Source organism: Leptopilina heterotoma, unplaced genomic scaffold, assembly GCF_015476425.1.
Source record: "Leptopilina heterotoma isolate Lh14 unplaced genomic scaffold, ASM1547642v1 Lhet_42, whole genome shotgun sequence".
In the NCBI taxonomy this organism is placed as follows: domain Eukaryota; kingdom Metazoa; phylum Arthropoda; class Insecta; order Hymenoptera; family Figitidae; genus Leptopilina; species Leptopilina heterotoma.
The window spans coordinates 2388830-2406562 of NW_025111078.1; the positions used below are offsets into that span (position 1 = coordinate 2388830).

The 17733-nt window shown below is 27.3% G+C and overlaps 1 protein-coding gene across 1 annotated transcript in view; it reads left to right on the forward strand.

Annotated features, from left to right (window-relative positions):
* Nucleotides 1–17733, forward strand: part of LOC122506494 (protein bric-a-brac 2-like) — a 296899-nt gene that overhangs the window by 130108 nt on the left and 149058 nt on the right. The window lies entirely within an intron of this gene.

The window sequence follows — 17733 nt, forward strand, 5'->3', positions numbered from 1 at the left end:
CATTATTTAAAAAAATTTAATAAAATTGTACGCAAACATTTAATTATTTTTCCATAAATAATTTTTAATTTCACAGAAATTCATAGTTTTTTAGAAATTTCTTTGCAACCCTGTTGGATAATTTAAAAATATACACTTTTAAGGGTTAATAATTTTTTTTATTGAAACATTTTTTATATTTAGGTAAATAAATATTTTTATTTACTATAATACAGTGTGAGGGTAAAAAATACCAAAAATATTTTAAATTCACTCTAAGAATTTGAAGAAAAAAGTAAGATTCCCGAAGAGTTGGAAGTAGTTTCGTTTTTCTTTGAATGACGAGCTAAGATGTAAATAGAGTTACGCGCCTCTTTTGGCTACAATAAGGAAGCAAACCTACAAGTACGGCCTTCAAAGATTACCCGACAAGCTCTACGATAATTATTACTATATATTCCTCCATTTGCAGTGAACCAAAGAAACCCGCATATGTGTATTCATATTTCTCCATAGTTATACATTATATCTAAAAGCTTTAAATTCATCTAATTCGTGCACGTAGAGTAACTAATATTACCCAAATGATTATGTTTAGCATTAATTTTTTTTTTCTCTAAAAAATTTATTCAATTTATTTTATATATCATTCCTCCTACAATTCAAATTATACGCTAAGATGAATTTACGTGAAAATGAAATAATAACGGTTTTTGAATATTTTTATGTTTCAAATGGAATAATTCAAGGTCTATAAATTTAAATGTTATAATGTGGATAATATCCGAGCGAGTAATATTGAAACTTTTTTTTCTCGCACCTTTTCACAATCATTTTTTTTTCTGAAGCAAAAAAAAAGAGAGTAAAATCTTGTAAAAGGGCTTGTAAAATTTTATTCTAACTAAAGTATTACTTGTTTTCTATATTATGCCTGAAAAACATTATCACCATGATTGTTGACTAAGATCTTAGAAAAGGGCTCCGACCAATAATAGGGGTTTGAATTCGATTTACTGACGCGCGGCATTTTGTTGTTGTTCTGGAAGATTTTACAATGAAAAATCGAACTGGCTTTTATGGCGGAGGACGGTAATTCAGTCTAGTTTGACTTTTACGGCAATAATGTGAATTACTTTTCGCAGAGGAAAATTCCGCGGTAACACCTTGGACGCGCGCGTACTATAATAATGACCCAGGCGGTAATTTTTTTCTTTTTTTTGTGTGTATTTTTTTTTTTTTTTTTACGCTCACTTCCCTGGAACAAACGATCCTTACTTTAGAGAAATTGGAATACGATACTTGAGAAACACGGGGTCCCAACGAACGAAACGTCTATGAGCATTGGCGGCAGTCCCAGTATATATATTCCGCAGCTCGTAACGAACCGTTAAACCGTTTATAGCCTAGTATCTTCTAAAGGGATACAAATGATCACGCTTAGCCTCACTTCAAACCATGTCATTTCGTTAATATCGATGTTCTGACATTCTTTTATCTCCGCCGATTATTGCAAACGAAAAAATTATACACTAACTCCTATTCAATTCTTTATTTATTTATTTTCTCTTTTAGTGAGAAAAAAATTATCATCCTTTCTATTTTAACCTTTAGAGGGCCGGGGTGGCCACCATTTATTTTGACGAATCTTTTTATCGAATTAACTTCTCATTTATAAATTTTTCTCAATAAAAAAACTACTAAAATTTATGCAAATTTACTGGCCCTCTAAAGATTAAAAATTAGGTATAATTCAAGTTTTCACAACTAAATTTTGAGAGAGCCAAATTTAGATAAATTTTATTTTCGATTAAAAGTTTTCATGCATGAAAACTTTGACATAAAAAATATCAAAAGTGAAGTGAACATTAATAAAAATTAAATATCAATAGGTCAATACAACCTTAAAATTTAGGTCAAAATACGAACATAAACTTAAATATGCTTACATATGATTGAATGTTTTTTTTACATAATTTCTTTTATATACGAAACATTTTATTATGTGTGATTTGTAGAATAAGTTCTTATATTGCAAGAGAACGGTTTTTTCGCAATACAATAACCGGGTGTGCGCGCAGTGATTGACGAGAAAGAAATCGCACGAAATATGTGAATGTGCGTAAAATATATATATTTAAAGTCAGTGAAGTGAATGGTGTACTTGGTTTTATAGATTTTACAAAGTGCGTGTCAGGTTGCGAATGAAATTTTTCCGCTCTTTAATCTATTTCTATATATGTAATTTTTCTTCTTTTATTCTCTACCATTACTTTATTTTCAAAAAATAAAAACTATTTTTAAGAAAAGTCTTTCAATGTATGATTTTTGGCTATTAATTATGACCTAAATTTTTATGATTAACTAGAAATTCAATTTTTCATAACTATAAAACATGAAGATATCTGAGTGATAAAATCATTTACAATTCAATTAATATTTACAAGAATTTAAAACGATATTCAATTTTACGAAATTTCACTTATTCGTAAATTCTTCAATTAAAAAAATATATGAAAATAAAAACTTCAAATAATATTAAAAGAATTCAATTAAACTTTTACAAAAAAATAATTTCAAAATTGAATTATTTTTAAAAATTCACGCTTTATTGCTTTTAATATTCAATTATTATCTAAAATTTTGACTGAAATTCATTTTTATAAAATGAAAATCAATTTTTATTAGAAAATTCTACTAGAATTTAATTATTTAAATACAAAAATAAATAATTTATTGAAGAATTGAATGTTTCTTAAAATTCAATTCCCATAAAGAATCGTTATCAACAAATGTTTAAATACTTGAATTCTTTCAACGAATTTTAATAAAATTTTTAAGAATAATTACATTTTTCGAGAAATTTGATTAAAATTGTCTTAAAAATAATTGAAATTCTGCAATGAGATTTATTATTTGTGAAAATAATCGAATCCCTAAGAAGAATTTTATTACTTTTGAACAATATTTAATTTTTGCGAAGAATATTATTACTCTTGAAAATAATTGAATTTTTGCAATAATTTGTAACTCTTACAAAATTGAATTTTTTTTGTGTTTTTAACTAAACATTTTCTATAAATCCATTATTTTAAATAATTTTTGAAAAAGTTCTTTAAGAATTTTTAAATTCATTTGTTTACAATTCAATTTTACAAAATTTCAATTATTCGTAAATTCTTCAATTAAATATATATTAGAAAATAAACACTTTAAATAATTTCAAAAAAAATCCGCAAATTAAGTTTCTCAAAAAAAATTAATTCCACAGAATTGTTAGTTAAAAATATGAAAAATTCAAATTTTCAAAAAATTTAATCTGAAACCTTTTCAAAATTTTATTATTTTTAAAATTCACGCTGTAATGCTTTTACTATTCAATTATTATCTAAAATTATAACTAATATTCATTTTTAAATCAGTTTTTGTTAGAAAATTCTACAAGAATTTACTTATTTAAATACAAAAATAAATTTTTTTGCTAGTATTGCTTCTAAAAATAATTGAAATTTTGCCAAGAATTTTATTAAAATTTTAGAAAATAATTGAATTTCGGAAAAGAATTTTATTGCTTGTAAAATAATTGAAATTTTGCCAAGAATTTTATTAAAATTTTAGAAAATAATTGAATTTCGGAAAAGAATTTTATTGCTTGTAAAATAATTAAAATTTTGCCAAGAATTTTATTCAAATTTTAGAAAATAATTGAATTTCGGAGAAGAATTTTATTTCTTGTAAAAATAATTGAAATTTGGCCAAGAATTTTATTAAAATTTTTGAAAATAATTGAATTTCGGAGAAGAATTTAATTATTTCTAAAGATAATTGAAATTTTGATGAGAATTTAAAAGAAATTTTGAATATAATTGAATTTCTGCGAAGAATGTCATTACTTTTGAAAATAATTGAATTTCTGCCATCAGTTGGACCCCTGCTTGAAAGTATTAAATTAATACTAAAGTGAATCAAATTGATGCCAAAAATTTGGATCAATTTTTAAATTTATCTATATTTTCGGTATCAATTCATTATAATTTGATACTTTTAAGTTAACAGTGTTTTGAAACCTAGATTTAGTGTGAAAATTAATATTTGTAAAATAGGGAAAAAAAATAACGAAATAATTATAAAAATTATAAAATTTACGCTGTAAAAAGAAAAAATTTGAAAAGAATTGAGGGAAAAAATTTGTTGGTGTAGAAATGGGGGGAAAAAAGGGGGTGAATATAAGGGAAAGGGAGAGGATTATAAAGAGACGAAGTGAAAGGATTAAATAATTATAGTGACGTATGTTCACTGAGGCGATGAATATTTTTAGAGTCAACATTTAATTGCGCAAAGTCAACTTTACGTGATTAATAAACCAGAATTGACCTTTTTCGTGAAAAATTGCCTCTCAATTTACAATTTATTAAAATCAAACATAATTCAAACATTTCAGTTTATTATTATTATTTTTTTTCTATTTTGTGACTAATGAAGTAGAAAATTTTCACCTCCTATTAATTTCCTATCGCGAAATATTTTTATTTTATTTTACTTTTTCCATTTTCATACATACACTGAAGGTAAATTTTTTTTCTTGTAATTAATCTCAAGTAGTTTTTAGACTTATGTTAAGTCCCGAGTTAAATTTTTGGATAGATTTTTTATTGCATTTAAAATTGGAAGGTAAAACTTGGTTGTTTTTTCTAAATATCAATATTTTTCTATTTTTTTTTTTTTTATTGAATTCAGTTTGTGTGTATTTATATAGACAAGCAAGTTACCTGTACGCTTTTTTATGCAACATGTGAGATACCCTCTCACGTCGGGACAATCGTATATTCGTTCAATAACACAGGACATTGAGTGCCGTTGATGCCATTTAAACCGCTGTGTATCAATAACGAAGTAGTTTTTGGTTGGTGTCATTGATTTCCGATAGAGCTGCACTGATTCGCAGGACGACAGGTAGGATAGGCAGGCTACATGCACAACATCGTAATTGATTGAACCGTGGCAACAACTCCTCTTTTCAACATATATCTACTATTTGTTAAGAGATCTAAAATTAAATTCTATTTCGAAAAAAATTTCACTTCTTCGCTATTTCTTTTTTTTCGTTCTGTCCTTTCAAAATCGCTGCAATTTTATTGCACCCATTCTGCACTACATGGGAAAATGTTTTTGATTTTCAAAAGTGTCTCTTGGCCTCTGTAACTTTTCGACTAATTTTTTTTTTAATCTGTTTTGTCAATTACAAATTCTCATTGAAAATGAAATTGGAAATTTAATAAAAATTCCTGACTTTTCCCTAATGTTCCAGAACAATTCTACTTTCCCTGATGTTTTTTTTTTCCTAACCTGTGGCAACCATGTGAAAAAATGTCCACCTAAGTTAATTAATATTTTTAATTACAACTTACTTTCTCCTAAACAAGTGATTTTACAAACAGTATTTTAATTTCTCGTAAAGAAAAAAAAATCACCAGAAAACAGTAGAGTGTTGTATTTCACTACAATTAAACGAAGAAAATGACCTTGTAGGGTTTTCTGTTTATGAAAACTAAAACTGTTTCAACTTCTTTAATAATTTAACATATTTACCATTCTCTCTTTGTCCTTTAATTAAAAACCAAGAAACTGTGAATTTTTAGTGACTAAATTGTAAACGACATACAATTTAGAATTTACAGAATTTTATAATGTAATTTATGTTCAAATAATTGTTGTTGATAATTTTCAAACGTGTGTTAAATAATTTACTAAAACAGGAAATTAGTATCGAATGCAATATATTTGATTGTAGCACAAAAACCTCTTGAAATTCTCTTGACAAGTGTCAGGTGGTTGACTTTGTCGACAAATTAAAGAGGGCAATTTCGATAACACTAGTTGAAAGTTTCAAACAGAAACAGAAGTGAGTTTTCAATGTCCGAAACATGTTGAGTGCAGGCTTTTGTTTATACTCTCTCTTTAAAATTCAACAAACAAGAATTGATATTTTCCGAAATAAACTTTAGTTACTGAAGCGGAGAATCAGAAAGTAAAACTTTACTGTTTACACTATTTCACTAAAGGTCAAATATTAAGTTAATGTTTGAAATGAGATGAAAGATTGAAAACATGTTGCAAAAACAAAAAAATGAGTTAATCTTATCTTAAGTTTGCAGCAAGCTTCACGTGCTGTCTGGATAGGTTATATTTTAAAAAAACTGCCTAATAGATGTTAAATTCGATTTTACGAATTATTTTGTGTGATATTGGGAAAAAATGATAATTGCATGTTGGTTTTGGAGGAAGGACTCATCAAAATGTTTGAGTAGGCATTAAAATTAAGGCAGATTGGGCTTCCCTATCAGGAAAGGCTAGTGATCTGGAGAATGAAAGTCGTTTACCTGTCCTCTGCAGGTTAATGGTAACATTACAAATTAATGGTCCATAAAGTACTACGACGCAAAGCACTCTGTTTTTAAGTGCATTCACTATACGCACACCGCTTACTTGTAAAGAATTAATAAAGGTATTATACCGTAAAATAGAAATCTTATATAATACACACTTTATCCGCCCAAAATAGCCATATTTAAATATATAAAAAGTATTTCTCTTATTTCTAAATTTTGAAAATTAGGAGGGTAAAGATGTTTAAAAGATAGTCAAAATATTTTAAAACCTAAAGTTTGTAGAAGAAACCAAATTTGTCAAAAAAAAAAAAAAAAAAAAAAAAAAAAATAGCCAAGAAAGTACTACAACTTTTAAAGGTAGAATAAAAGTTTTCGTTTTAGTTTAAAACAAAAAACAACAATTTGGCTATTTTTAAAACAGCAAGTCTTTTTTTTCCCCGCGTTTGAATTAACAGTACACAGTGAGAAACACACCATTAAGTTTTTTCATGTGTAAAATAACTTTTTTTTTCCACTAGCTAAGTACTATAACAGGTGTTTGAATCAAATGAATTCCCTGAATTTCAAGCGTTTCGCGAAGCGTGTTAAAGCCAAATTTTCATTAAAGTTTTTAAAAACTTTTATTTAACGCTTTGCGGTGGAATTTTAGGTGAAATTAACGTTTATGCGCTTATCTCTTTATCTACACTATCTGAATTTCACTTGCACAATGCCATAAGAATTTTATGCGTTTGATAGTTTATTCATAATCGCTGTTTTCAACATTTTTTTTAGTTATAGAATAAGAAAGGAATCGTTTTCGAATTAAACCATTAATAAAAAAGATAAAAAAAGATGTTGAAATAATAAAAAAGATATTGAAACCTTTCGGTTTCAACATCTTTTTTATTATTTCAAACCTAATGATTTGAAAAATTAAAAAAAACGTTGAAAAATGATTTTTGGATTTTCTGGTATAATTTAAAAAGACGATGTAAAAAAAAAGAGTTTGAAAATATTTCCTACAAGATATTGCATCACTTTGGATGCGAGCAGAGAGCGTGAGGTTGGAATGTGAATATAAGAGAGGTGGTGGGCGGATCGATATTAAAATGGTGACCGAATTCCGTATCCACAACCTACCCTAACATTCAACCCTACCACCAAACCTTCCTTCCCTTCCCTTTTTCCTGTCCTCCAACCGCATTTTCGCTTACCACCATTCTGTACCCCTCTTTTTGCCTCCTCCTCCTCCTCACCGATCGATTAAAAACTTTGCCAAGCGTGAAAACGAACCCTGCTCCAAAAAACTCTTCTTCACCTTTCAATCCCTTCGTCGTTTCTAAAGAAAAGAAATTGACAGTATTGACGTCCTCTAAAACGCTTACGTCACAAAATATAAGGAATGAGAAGGGAAAATATATATTTTTTTAAAAGCAATCAATGAAGTGTGACAACTTTTCAAAAACAGTGCATTTTTAGAAAAAAAAAGAAAATTTTTTAATATGTTTACGTCTCATTTTTCTTTGAGCGTGAAAAAGGAAACATTATCGATATTGATGTGAAAGCAAACTTTTAAGTATATAACCGAAATTGACATTTATTTTTTGGAACATTTTCCTTTCGTTAGTAGTAAAAAAAAATTAGGAAACTCGGTTTTATTGCTTGTTTATTTGTCCCTTTTTTTATTTCTTCTTCAAGCAATTAATCTATTTTTTTAATTTTAAAACGGGGTTCTAACAAAGTCAGAAACTAGGACAACTGAATGTCCTGTATGTCAATCAAAAATGTTAAAACTTAAAAATTATTCAGAGATGTTAGCAGTTGCTAAATTAAAAAAAATTGTTGACCCCTATTTTCGAATAAGCGATACCTTGGATTTTTCTAAATCTAACATTAAATTCGTTTCAATTAATTTTGTTTTCCCTGATTTCCAGACTTTTGACTTTTTCCCTGACCCTAAAAAATATTCTGAATTCTGATTAACTCTAAAAATTATGAGACAATGAAAAAAAAATTTCTATAATACATTTATTTACGAATTTCTTTAATTGTAAAATTATTCGTAATCATCAATAACTTATTTTTTAAATAAATAATTTATTACTATTATTTTCTAAAGGAATTAAAATTTTTAAAATTTTCAAATTCAAACTTTTTTGCAATTAAATAACTTATAAAAATTGTTATAAAACATGAAGATATTTTCTCAATGTTTTATATAATAATTGAAGATGATCCAGTGATAAAATCATTTTTTTATATTATAAGAATATTGTTATTGTAACTTTTGCAAAATTATTTTTATCATTTCAATTATTATTTTCTAGAATTTTTAACTAAAATTCGTTTTTAAATCAATTTTTATTAGAAAATTCTACGAGAATTCAATCAATTAAATATAAAAATAAATAATTTTAGTTCTTTTAACGAATTTTAAGAAAATTTTTTTAAAAAATTACACTTCTCGAGGAATTTCATTAAAATTGAATTAAAAATAATTGAAATTCTATGCGATTCGTTTTATGTTTTATGAAAATAATAGAATTTTTCAAAGGAATTTTATTATTTATGAAAAAATAAAAAAATTAAACTCCCAAAAAAGATTTTATGATTTATAAAAAAAATTAAATGTTTGCGTAGAATTTTATCAATATTTTTTGAAAATAATTGAAATTTTACTAAGAATTTTTAAAAAATTTTTGAAAATAATTGAATTTTGGAGAAGAATTTAATTTGCTTGTAAAATTAATTCAAATTTTGTCAAAAACTTTATTAATATTTTAGAAAATAATTAAATTTTGAAGAATTATATTAAAATTTTAGAAAATAATTGTATTTTGAAGAATTTTATTAAAATTTTAGAAAATAATTGGATTTTGAAGAATTTTATTAAAATTTTAGAAAATAATTAAATTTCGGAGAAGAATTTTATTGCTTGTAAAAATAATTGAAATTTTGACGAGAATTTAAAAAAAATTTTTGAATATAATTAAATTTCGTGTAAAAATAATTGAAATTTTATTAGTATTTTAGAAAATAATTGAATTTTGGAGAAGAATTTTATTGCTTGTACAAATAATTGAAATTTTGACGAGAATTTTATTAAAATTTTAGAAATAAATAGAATTTTGAAGAATTTTATTGCTTGTAAAAATAATTGAAATTTGGCCAAGAATTTTATTAAAATTTTAGAAAATAATTGAATTTCGGAGAAGAATTTTATTACTTGTAAAAAAAATTTACACTATGCAAAGAATTTTATAAATATTTTAGAAAATAATTGAATTTTGGAGAAGAATTTTGTTACTTGTAAAAATAATTGAAATTTTGCCAAGAATTTTGTTAAAATTTTAGAAAATAATTGAATTTCGGAGAAGAATTTTATTGCTTGTAAAAATAATTGAAATTTGTCCAAGAATTTTATTAAAATTTTTGAAAATAATTGAATTTCGGAGAAGAATTTTATTACTTGTAAAAAAAATTTACACTATGCAAAGAATTTTATAAATATTTTAGAAAATAATTGAATTTTGGAGAAGAATTTTGTTACTTGTAAAAATAATTGAAATTTTGCCAAGAATTTTGTTAAAATTTTAGAAAATAATTGAATTTCGGAGAAGAATTTTGTTACTTGTAAAAATAATTGAAATTTTGCCAAGAATTTTGTTAAAATTTTAGAAAATAATTGAATTTCGGAGAAGAATTTTATTGCTTGAAAAAATAATTGAAATTTTTCCAAGAATTAAAAGAAAATTTTGAAGTTCATCTGCTTATGAAAATTGTAACTTAACTTTTTTTAAAATTCAATTAATTTTGAAACATTTAAGTCAAATTATTTATCAAAATTTTCGAATAGGAATAAGGACATAGTCAGAACGTATAAATTAGGTAAGCTAGCAAGACTCCTACTAGAGCCCAAACTTAAAAAATTTCTACACAGAAGGTAAAAAAATGAAAAGAGCAAAAAAATGTAATAATACTCTGCAAGATTTAGCATTCTAGCTATTTATTTAAAAAAAGGAAAAAGAAAAATTCACACCTGGGAAATGAGAATTTGTAGGTAGGTTAATCTAAACTGACCTGCGAAAGCAACTGTTATGCGTAAGTGTATATGTGTACATGTTACTAGCGCCGTTTTTCCCACGTCATTAATGCAATTGCGTACAGAGCTCAACATTTCCGAGTTTCGAAGGTGAAAGAGAGCTGCCAACTATCCCTCTATTAAGAGATCTTACACTCTTAAGCTAATATATCAAGGAAACCTGTCCGTGTCAATACACTCAATTTAATCTATTGTGGAAGCTATATAGTATGCTAATACTGCTCCCGTATTAGAAGCAATCAACATATCAATTTCTCCCCATTAGATGTAATTTATCAATATAAGTTTCTGTACATACAAAATCGAGGGAATTAATCTTTAAATCAAATCCGAAATATATTTCAAAATAGCAAATTGCTACACAGTTTTATTGAAAGCATCAAATTGATACTAAAGTTGATCAAATTAATGCCTAAAATTAGGGTCAATTTTTGATTTTATCCATTTTTTGGCATCAATTCGTTGCAAGGTGACAGAGTATTTTTGCTATTTAACTTTTGTAATACTCAATTTGGTTCCCTAACAACATGTCCCTTTAAAAGGACTCTGTTGCATCAAAATTTTTAATTTTTGGAACAATGCAAATGTTAACAATTCTGCAAATATTTATTTTAAAAAATTTTAAAATCCACATACGACTAAAGTTATTGATTTCAATTTTTAAGTTTAAAAAAGAAAGAAATTTGATTGAATGTTAATATTACAACGGGATAATACATACGGATTTTAAGAGCGAAAGGAGACTTTTTTCTCTCTATAATATACCTATAATGCATATTGGAATAAGCAGCTCTATTGTTTTAATCATTAACTCATTATATAGATATGAGAGTGAGGGAATATCAATAGGAATGGGATTGCAGTTGAAATTGCGAGGCAGGCAACCAACTTTATTATCAATTTCCCCTGTTATGATGTAGTTGTGTATTGATATTATCGGTAGGGACTTGAATTGGCGGTTAGTGAAACTGTAAAATATGTATTTTCACATATTGCACGACAATGCCCAACAATTTCAAACGAACGTTGATCACAAGTGAAACGCGCCTTGCCTTCATGTGCCCATATCGTGGAATAAAATATAAATATTCCAGAGTCACATCATAAAAGTCATCCAAATACCTACTTCAATCCTAATTCTTCAGAAAAAATAAAAAATTTTCATTTTTTTCTAACAGCCAGGGCTTGAAACAGTGAAAGTATTTAAAAATAGTAAATGCGAACTTTACGGACCAAAAATGACTTTTAGGGGATTTACGGACTTAGTTTGTTATCATTTACATTCACCTCAAATTGAGAAGCAATTTTTTACATAAAAAAACTTTGTATCACTTCTGACGTATATTTGAATAATTAATTTGCATTTATAAATTGTATTATTAATTTTTAAAAAAATATCATTTACTTTTTTCTATTCTTTATTTTTTTTTATTAAAATCAAAATGACAATAAAAGAATAATAATAGAGCTTGGAGAAAAAGCAAATCTGACGTGTATAAAGGACTTACATTTTCTTAAAATAGAAAAATATATAATATGCTTGAGAAAAAATTAATGTCCCCTCACATATGGAAAATTGTGAGAGTTTTTCTGGTTTATTTCAAGAATCGAAATTGATATTCACATTACGGTTCGTTTAAATATTTAATCGTTTCACTTCACGTTATACGTGGCGGATATTTTCAGCTCTTATAAAGTTTTAGTCGCGAGAGCTCATTTTGGTATATGTATATATATATATATATGTGTTCGGTGCTTTTATGCATATACACATGCGAGACCCAAAATGAAAACCAGGTTAAAGTTAACCTTAATACGGTTATCTGCCGCAACGTTCAACGTGTTTCCCAATATTTCCCACGGAAGGATGAGGTATATCATTTTTTTTTCTCCTTTTGCGCACAAATGCACATCATTATCGATTTAGTTTACTTACTTGTTAAATAAACCATTCGTTTTTTATTTATAGTTATAGATCTGATAAGTGAATTTTATTAGAAAACATTTCTTCTCTAAGCTCATTTTAAAAGGTGGTTATGGATTAAATAATTCTTCTTGATTATTATCAGTGCCGATCAGTGCTTAAGAATATTCCCTACTTAAATTAAGTGGGAAATATTCTTACAATAAGATTGATATTCTTATTGTAAGAATATTTTCTACTTAATTTAAGTGGGGCCACCTTAATTTAAGTGGAGAATATTCTTGGCTCCTATTTAAAAAGATGCTAATAATGCAGAATATTCCCTACTTAAATTAAGTGGCCCCACTTAATTTAAGTAGGGAATATTCTTGGCTCCTATTTAAGTAGGTAATTTAAGTGGGGCCACTTAATTTAAGTAGGGAATACTCTTGGCGCCTATTTAAGTAGGTTCTTCTTAAAATTAGATTATCCTTTTTTCTGTGAATGATACCAAGAGACTTCAACTTTAGGTCCATAAGATGTCAAAAGAAGTTCAGGTCAATAATTGCAAACAAGGGACTCAAAGTTTAGATATTGATGACTAAAGATCGAAAATTTTAAAAATTTTAGGTCAAAAGATACTTTATAAAAATAAACTTGTTCCTCATTGTGTTCCTCGGTGTTATTTCCCTCCCACCCTTCGTTTGAGTTTACTCGCAGCCACCCATCAGGAAAAACTCATGTTATTAAGCCGCGCGGCAAAAGTCCTTCTTCCTTCGTCCCTTATTCCACCTTTCGTCGCTCCCTCGCGGTCGAACGAGCTCAGGCTAGATTAGTTCATTACCCAGCACGGCGTGTCTTCTGTTTTTGCACTCCGTGGAAATAGATTTGTTGCAAGATCGACGCTGCGTTCTTTTGCGTATATATACAGGCTTGTATCCTGTGGGTAGCTTAAATGAAAGGGAAAAAAGAATTTTTTTTTTAAATAAAAAAAAAAAACGTTAACTCTCAGCGAAATGCCTCAAATCTCGTTCGCACTGGGTGGCCTTATTCAGTGTATATAACATATACAGTGTGCTGGCCTCTTTGCTTTTGCCCTTTATTAGTAACATGGTGACGAGGGTCACCATGAACTTCTGAATTATGCTTCTCCATTCTCTACATCATATAAAATATATACTTATTCAACATCATTTATGCGAAAGTTGTAAAATGAACACTAAAGGCAATAAACAATTCATTTACTCGCATAATTAGAATACTTTCTTTTCACTGTTTTTCTGCAGATTTCAAATTGAGACAAAAAAATGAATCAAAAGTGTTCAGGGTTGACACAAAAAATTAATTTTGTTCTTCCCTGATTTTTCCCTGATTAGTGTGTGACTTTTTCCTGACTGATTTTGACTTCTTCTCTAACCATAAAAAATATTCTAATTCACTCTAAAAATTATTCGATATTCAAAAAAAATTTTCCATTACCTTTATTTACGAATTTCCTTAATTGCAAAATTATTCGAAAACACCAATAACACCATTTTTAAATAAATATTTAATTATTATTTTTCCATAGGAATTAAAATTCTTCAAAAGATTCAAATTCAAACCTTTTTGAAATTGAATAACTAATGAAAATATTGTTGTAAAACATGAAAAAATAGATCACTTATTTATGAAAATAATTCAATTTTACAATGAATTTTATAAAAATTCATGAATATAATTCAAAGATTTTAATTTGTAAACCTTAACAAAATTGTTTAATAATTGAATTCTTTTGGAAATTTTTTTTTAAAATAGTAGAATATTGAAAATCATTGAATTAAGAATAATTTTTGAAAGTAATTGAATTTTATTACTTTTGAAAATAATTGAATTTTGCAATTAATTTTACTAAAATTCCTGAAAATAATTTAATTTTGTCAAAGAATTTTGCTATTCATTTATAAAGATAATTGAAGTTTTTTTTTTAGATTTTTGGAAAATAATTGAATTTTGCAATGAATTTTATTAAAATTCCTGAAAATAATTGAATTTTGTCGAAGAATTTTGCTATTGCAATTGAAATGTTGAGCATTTTTTTTTTTAAATTTTTGAACATAATTGAATTTTTGCGAAGAATTTAATTACTTTTGAAAATACTTGAATTTCTGTAATTTGTAATTTCTCTAATATTCTCCAAATTATATCGTACAATTTACGAACTTTCGTCCTTTTTGAATCAAATTACGGACTTTACGGACCTTTTTTTTTAAAAAAACGGACTTTTACGGAATGTACGGACCTAGTCCGAGCCCTGTTATTTCGAAGGGAGAAAGAAGTCTTACTTTAATTCTTTCTTTGAATACTAAAATGCTTTATTTGATTTCCATTCAAACCATTCAGTTGTTCTTAGGTTGGGGGTTTCATTGTTTCCGCATTTTCGATTGTACTCTGTTAACAATTTCTCGTTATTATAATTATAAACGCCAATTATAAACCCTCAATATTATATAAGTTTCTGCGTACAATTCTAAAGGATCTCTATTTTTTTTATTCTCTATTTTCTTTATTACATGGTGAACTTGAGGACATGTGACTTTTAGGTCACGTGGGCCAACATTAGGTAAATATTTCCCTTAAGTTTTCTCTTGATTCTTAATTATCTTTGGGATCTAAGATCTAATTACATACCTAAAGTCTTAAGTATTATATTATAATTTGCTTGTACTAATTGCGAGTCAGCTTACGTAATAGATAGGTTTTTAAAATATTTGACTATTAAGTCATAAATTTCACGGTTTGTTTACGATTTACGTTCTAAATTTAAAGTATTTATCATGGCTAAAAAATTGTGCTTTAAGGAAACGTCCAAGTCTTTTGTATCATGAAAATTGTAATTGTGATTAAAAATATTGAAATCGGAATATTCCTGGTCCGAATGTGTCCTAGTGAAGTTTTTAATTCGAAGAATTGAGGAATTGAGGAAACTGCACATACCGAAAGTAGCCAAACGGATAGGACGGTGATGATATTTGCGCCCATTCCTCCTATAAATGCATACTTTCAATAGCGGGTACCTATAGGCACCGAAATACGACCCTACCTCTCTCATACCTATGATAAACGTGAATAAGTTTACCTCTATACGTGCTGGAACCACCTACTTGGTCGATCGATTTTTCTTTATCGACGAATGCCGTGCATGACGCCAATTTCCAGAAATTATCGCGTTTCAGCCGCAACGTGCAACACGCACAAAGTAAAACGCGTTTGTACTGTTACTAGAGTTTTGACTCTTTAACTTTCTCTCTCCCTCCTTCTTTTTTTCTTCTCTCTTTTTTCCCACACGTATAGTAGAAAATTATCTTCTAACAATCTCCTTCTTTCCGCATTTATATTCAGATCTCATAATAAAAATAATTTCTGTTAAAAATATCCTTATTTCATGAATTTTTTCTTATAAAATCAATAATTTCCCTTCGATTAGAAAATAAATGCCAAGGTTAGAATCGGTTTTAACAAAAAGTCGTGTTTTTTTTTATCTTCAATTCACTTATCGTGTTGTATTTTTACACAAAAAGTTATAAAAGCGCTTAATTAAATTAAGTTTCTCATTTCGACATTGGAATAAATTGATCTATATGGGATTTGTGAATAGCTCAGAGAACGATTAAATGATATTTATAGAATTCGATTCAAAGTGGAAAACTAAATAAATAATTTTCAAAAAAATGTCATTCATGTATTTTGAATGTTTATTCTTCTGTCTCAATTTAATATCCTTAAAACAACTGTTAACGTAAAATTTGAGGCGCATGATTATTCCCCAAATGTCATTTGACCGAACTGTCATTTTACCGAATTGCATTTATCCTAACTGTTATTTTAATGAATTGTCACTTTTGCGAATCGCCATTTTTACGAATTGCCACTTTTGCGAAAAGTCATTTTTGCAAAATATCATTTTTACGAATTGTCATTTTTACGAATCGTTGTTGTTCCGAAATGTCATTTTTTCGAATTGTCATTTTTACGAATTGACACTTTTGCGAGAAGACATTTTTACGAATTGTCATTTTTACGAATCGTTATTGTTCTGAAATGTCATTCGCAAAAGTGACAATTCATTAAAATAACAGTTAGGATAAATGCAATTCGGTAAAATGACAGTTCGGTCAAATGACATTTGGGGAATAATCATGCGCCTCAAATTTTACGTTAACAGTTGTTTTAAGGATATCAAATTGAGTTCTTATTCGTAAAATTTCGAATAAGAATTTAGTGATGCTGGTAACTGAAAGTTTTAGCTTCATAAAAATATTTAACGTTAAAATTTAATTTCCAAAATTAACTGGCGGGTGCCATTTTCAGCTTCATTCTGAAAATACTGTGTATAGTTTATAACCAAAGTGATAAATTCTTTTTGAAAATTTAATTCTCTATTAAAAGTATAATTTACATACTACATATTTGTGAATTCAAGGTTCGATGATTAAGTTTATTTTTAAAAGAGAATGCAAATCTTATATATTGCGCAAAAAGCGTTACGAAATTGTGTACACAATATGCGTGATTACTAATTGGATGATGATGATCATGATTCTCGGTTGTTCGTTTTCGATATATGCAATCCTTAACAAAAACTATCTTCTTAAGAAGAATAAACAATATTTAGGAAAATTTGAATTTCGCACGCGTTTGTAGATATAAAAAATAGTTTGAATTTTTAGCGAAAAGATTTTAAATTAGAAAGGTAAAAAATTGATTTAGCATAACAAAGGGAAATAAAAGTCTAGGGAGACATTCATTTTGAAACTACTGTGAGTTGATCGAATTGACTTTTGCATTAGGTTAATCTTACATAGGCACGCATGTCGTTTGATGCAGTCGGAACTGCGACATTTGTTCGTCACGGAACAAGGTCCTTCGTGACTTGAAAATACATGAAAACGACTACACTCTTTCTAGAGACGAATATTACTCTAGTAACAAAATTGACCAAACGTTTCTTAAACCTCTGAATGAAATTACATTTTTACATTCTCATCAAAAAATGAGAAACTCCTGATTATGTTACTTTTAAAAGTAAAAGAACATTGCATTCTAAATAAATTGAAAATCGATCTGCTTTAAAATTACTCTGCGATGAATTCAGAATTCTTGTGACTCAAATTCCAAATTAGCAACAACACTGGTCAAGGGTGAAGAAATCAGATATACGAAACTATGCATGAGTTGGAGGAAAATGTTTGTGGTTGGATGATTGTATCTGTATGTATGCTGTATATATGTCGTCTGTATCGAGAAGGGTGGAATGTTTAGTGTGCTCCTTCCGGTGTAAAGCCAAGGTATTTAGAATGTAACCGAACCCCCTGGCAATTTTAGGGGTTAATTGGACGATT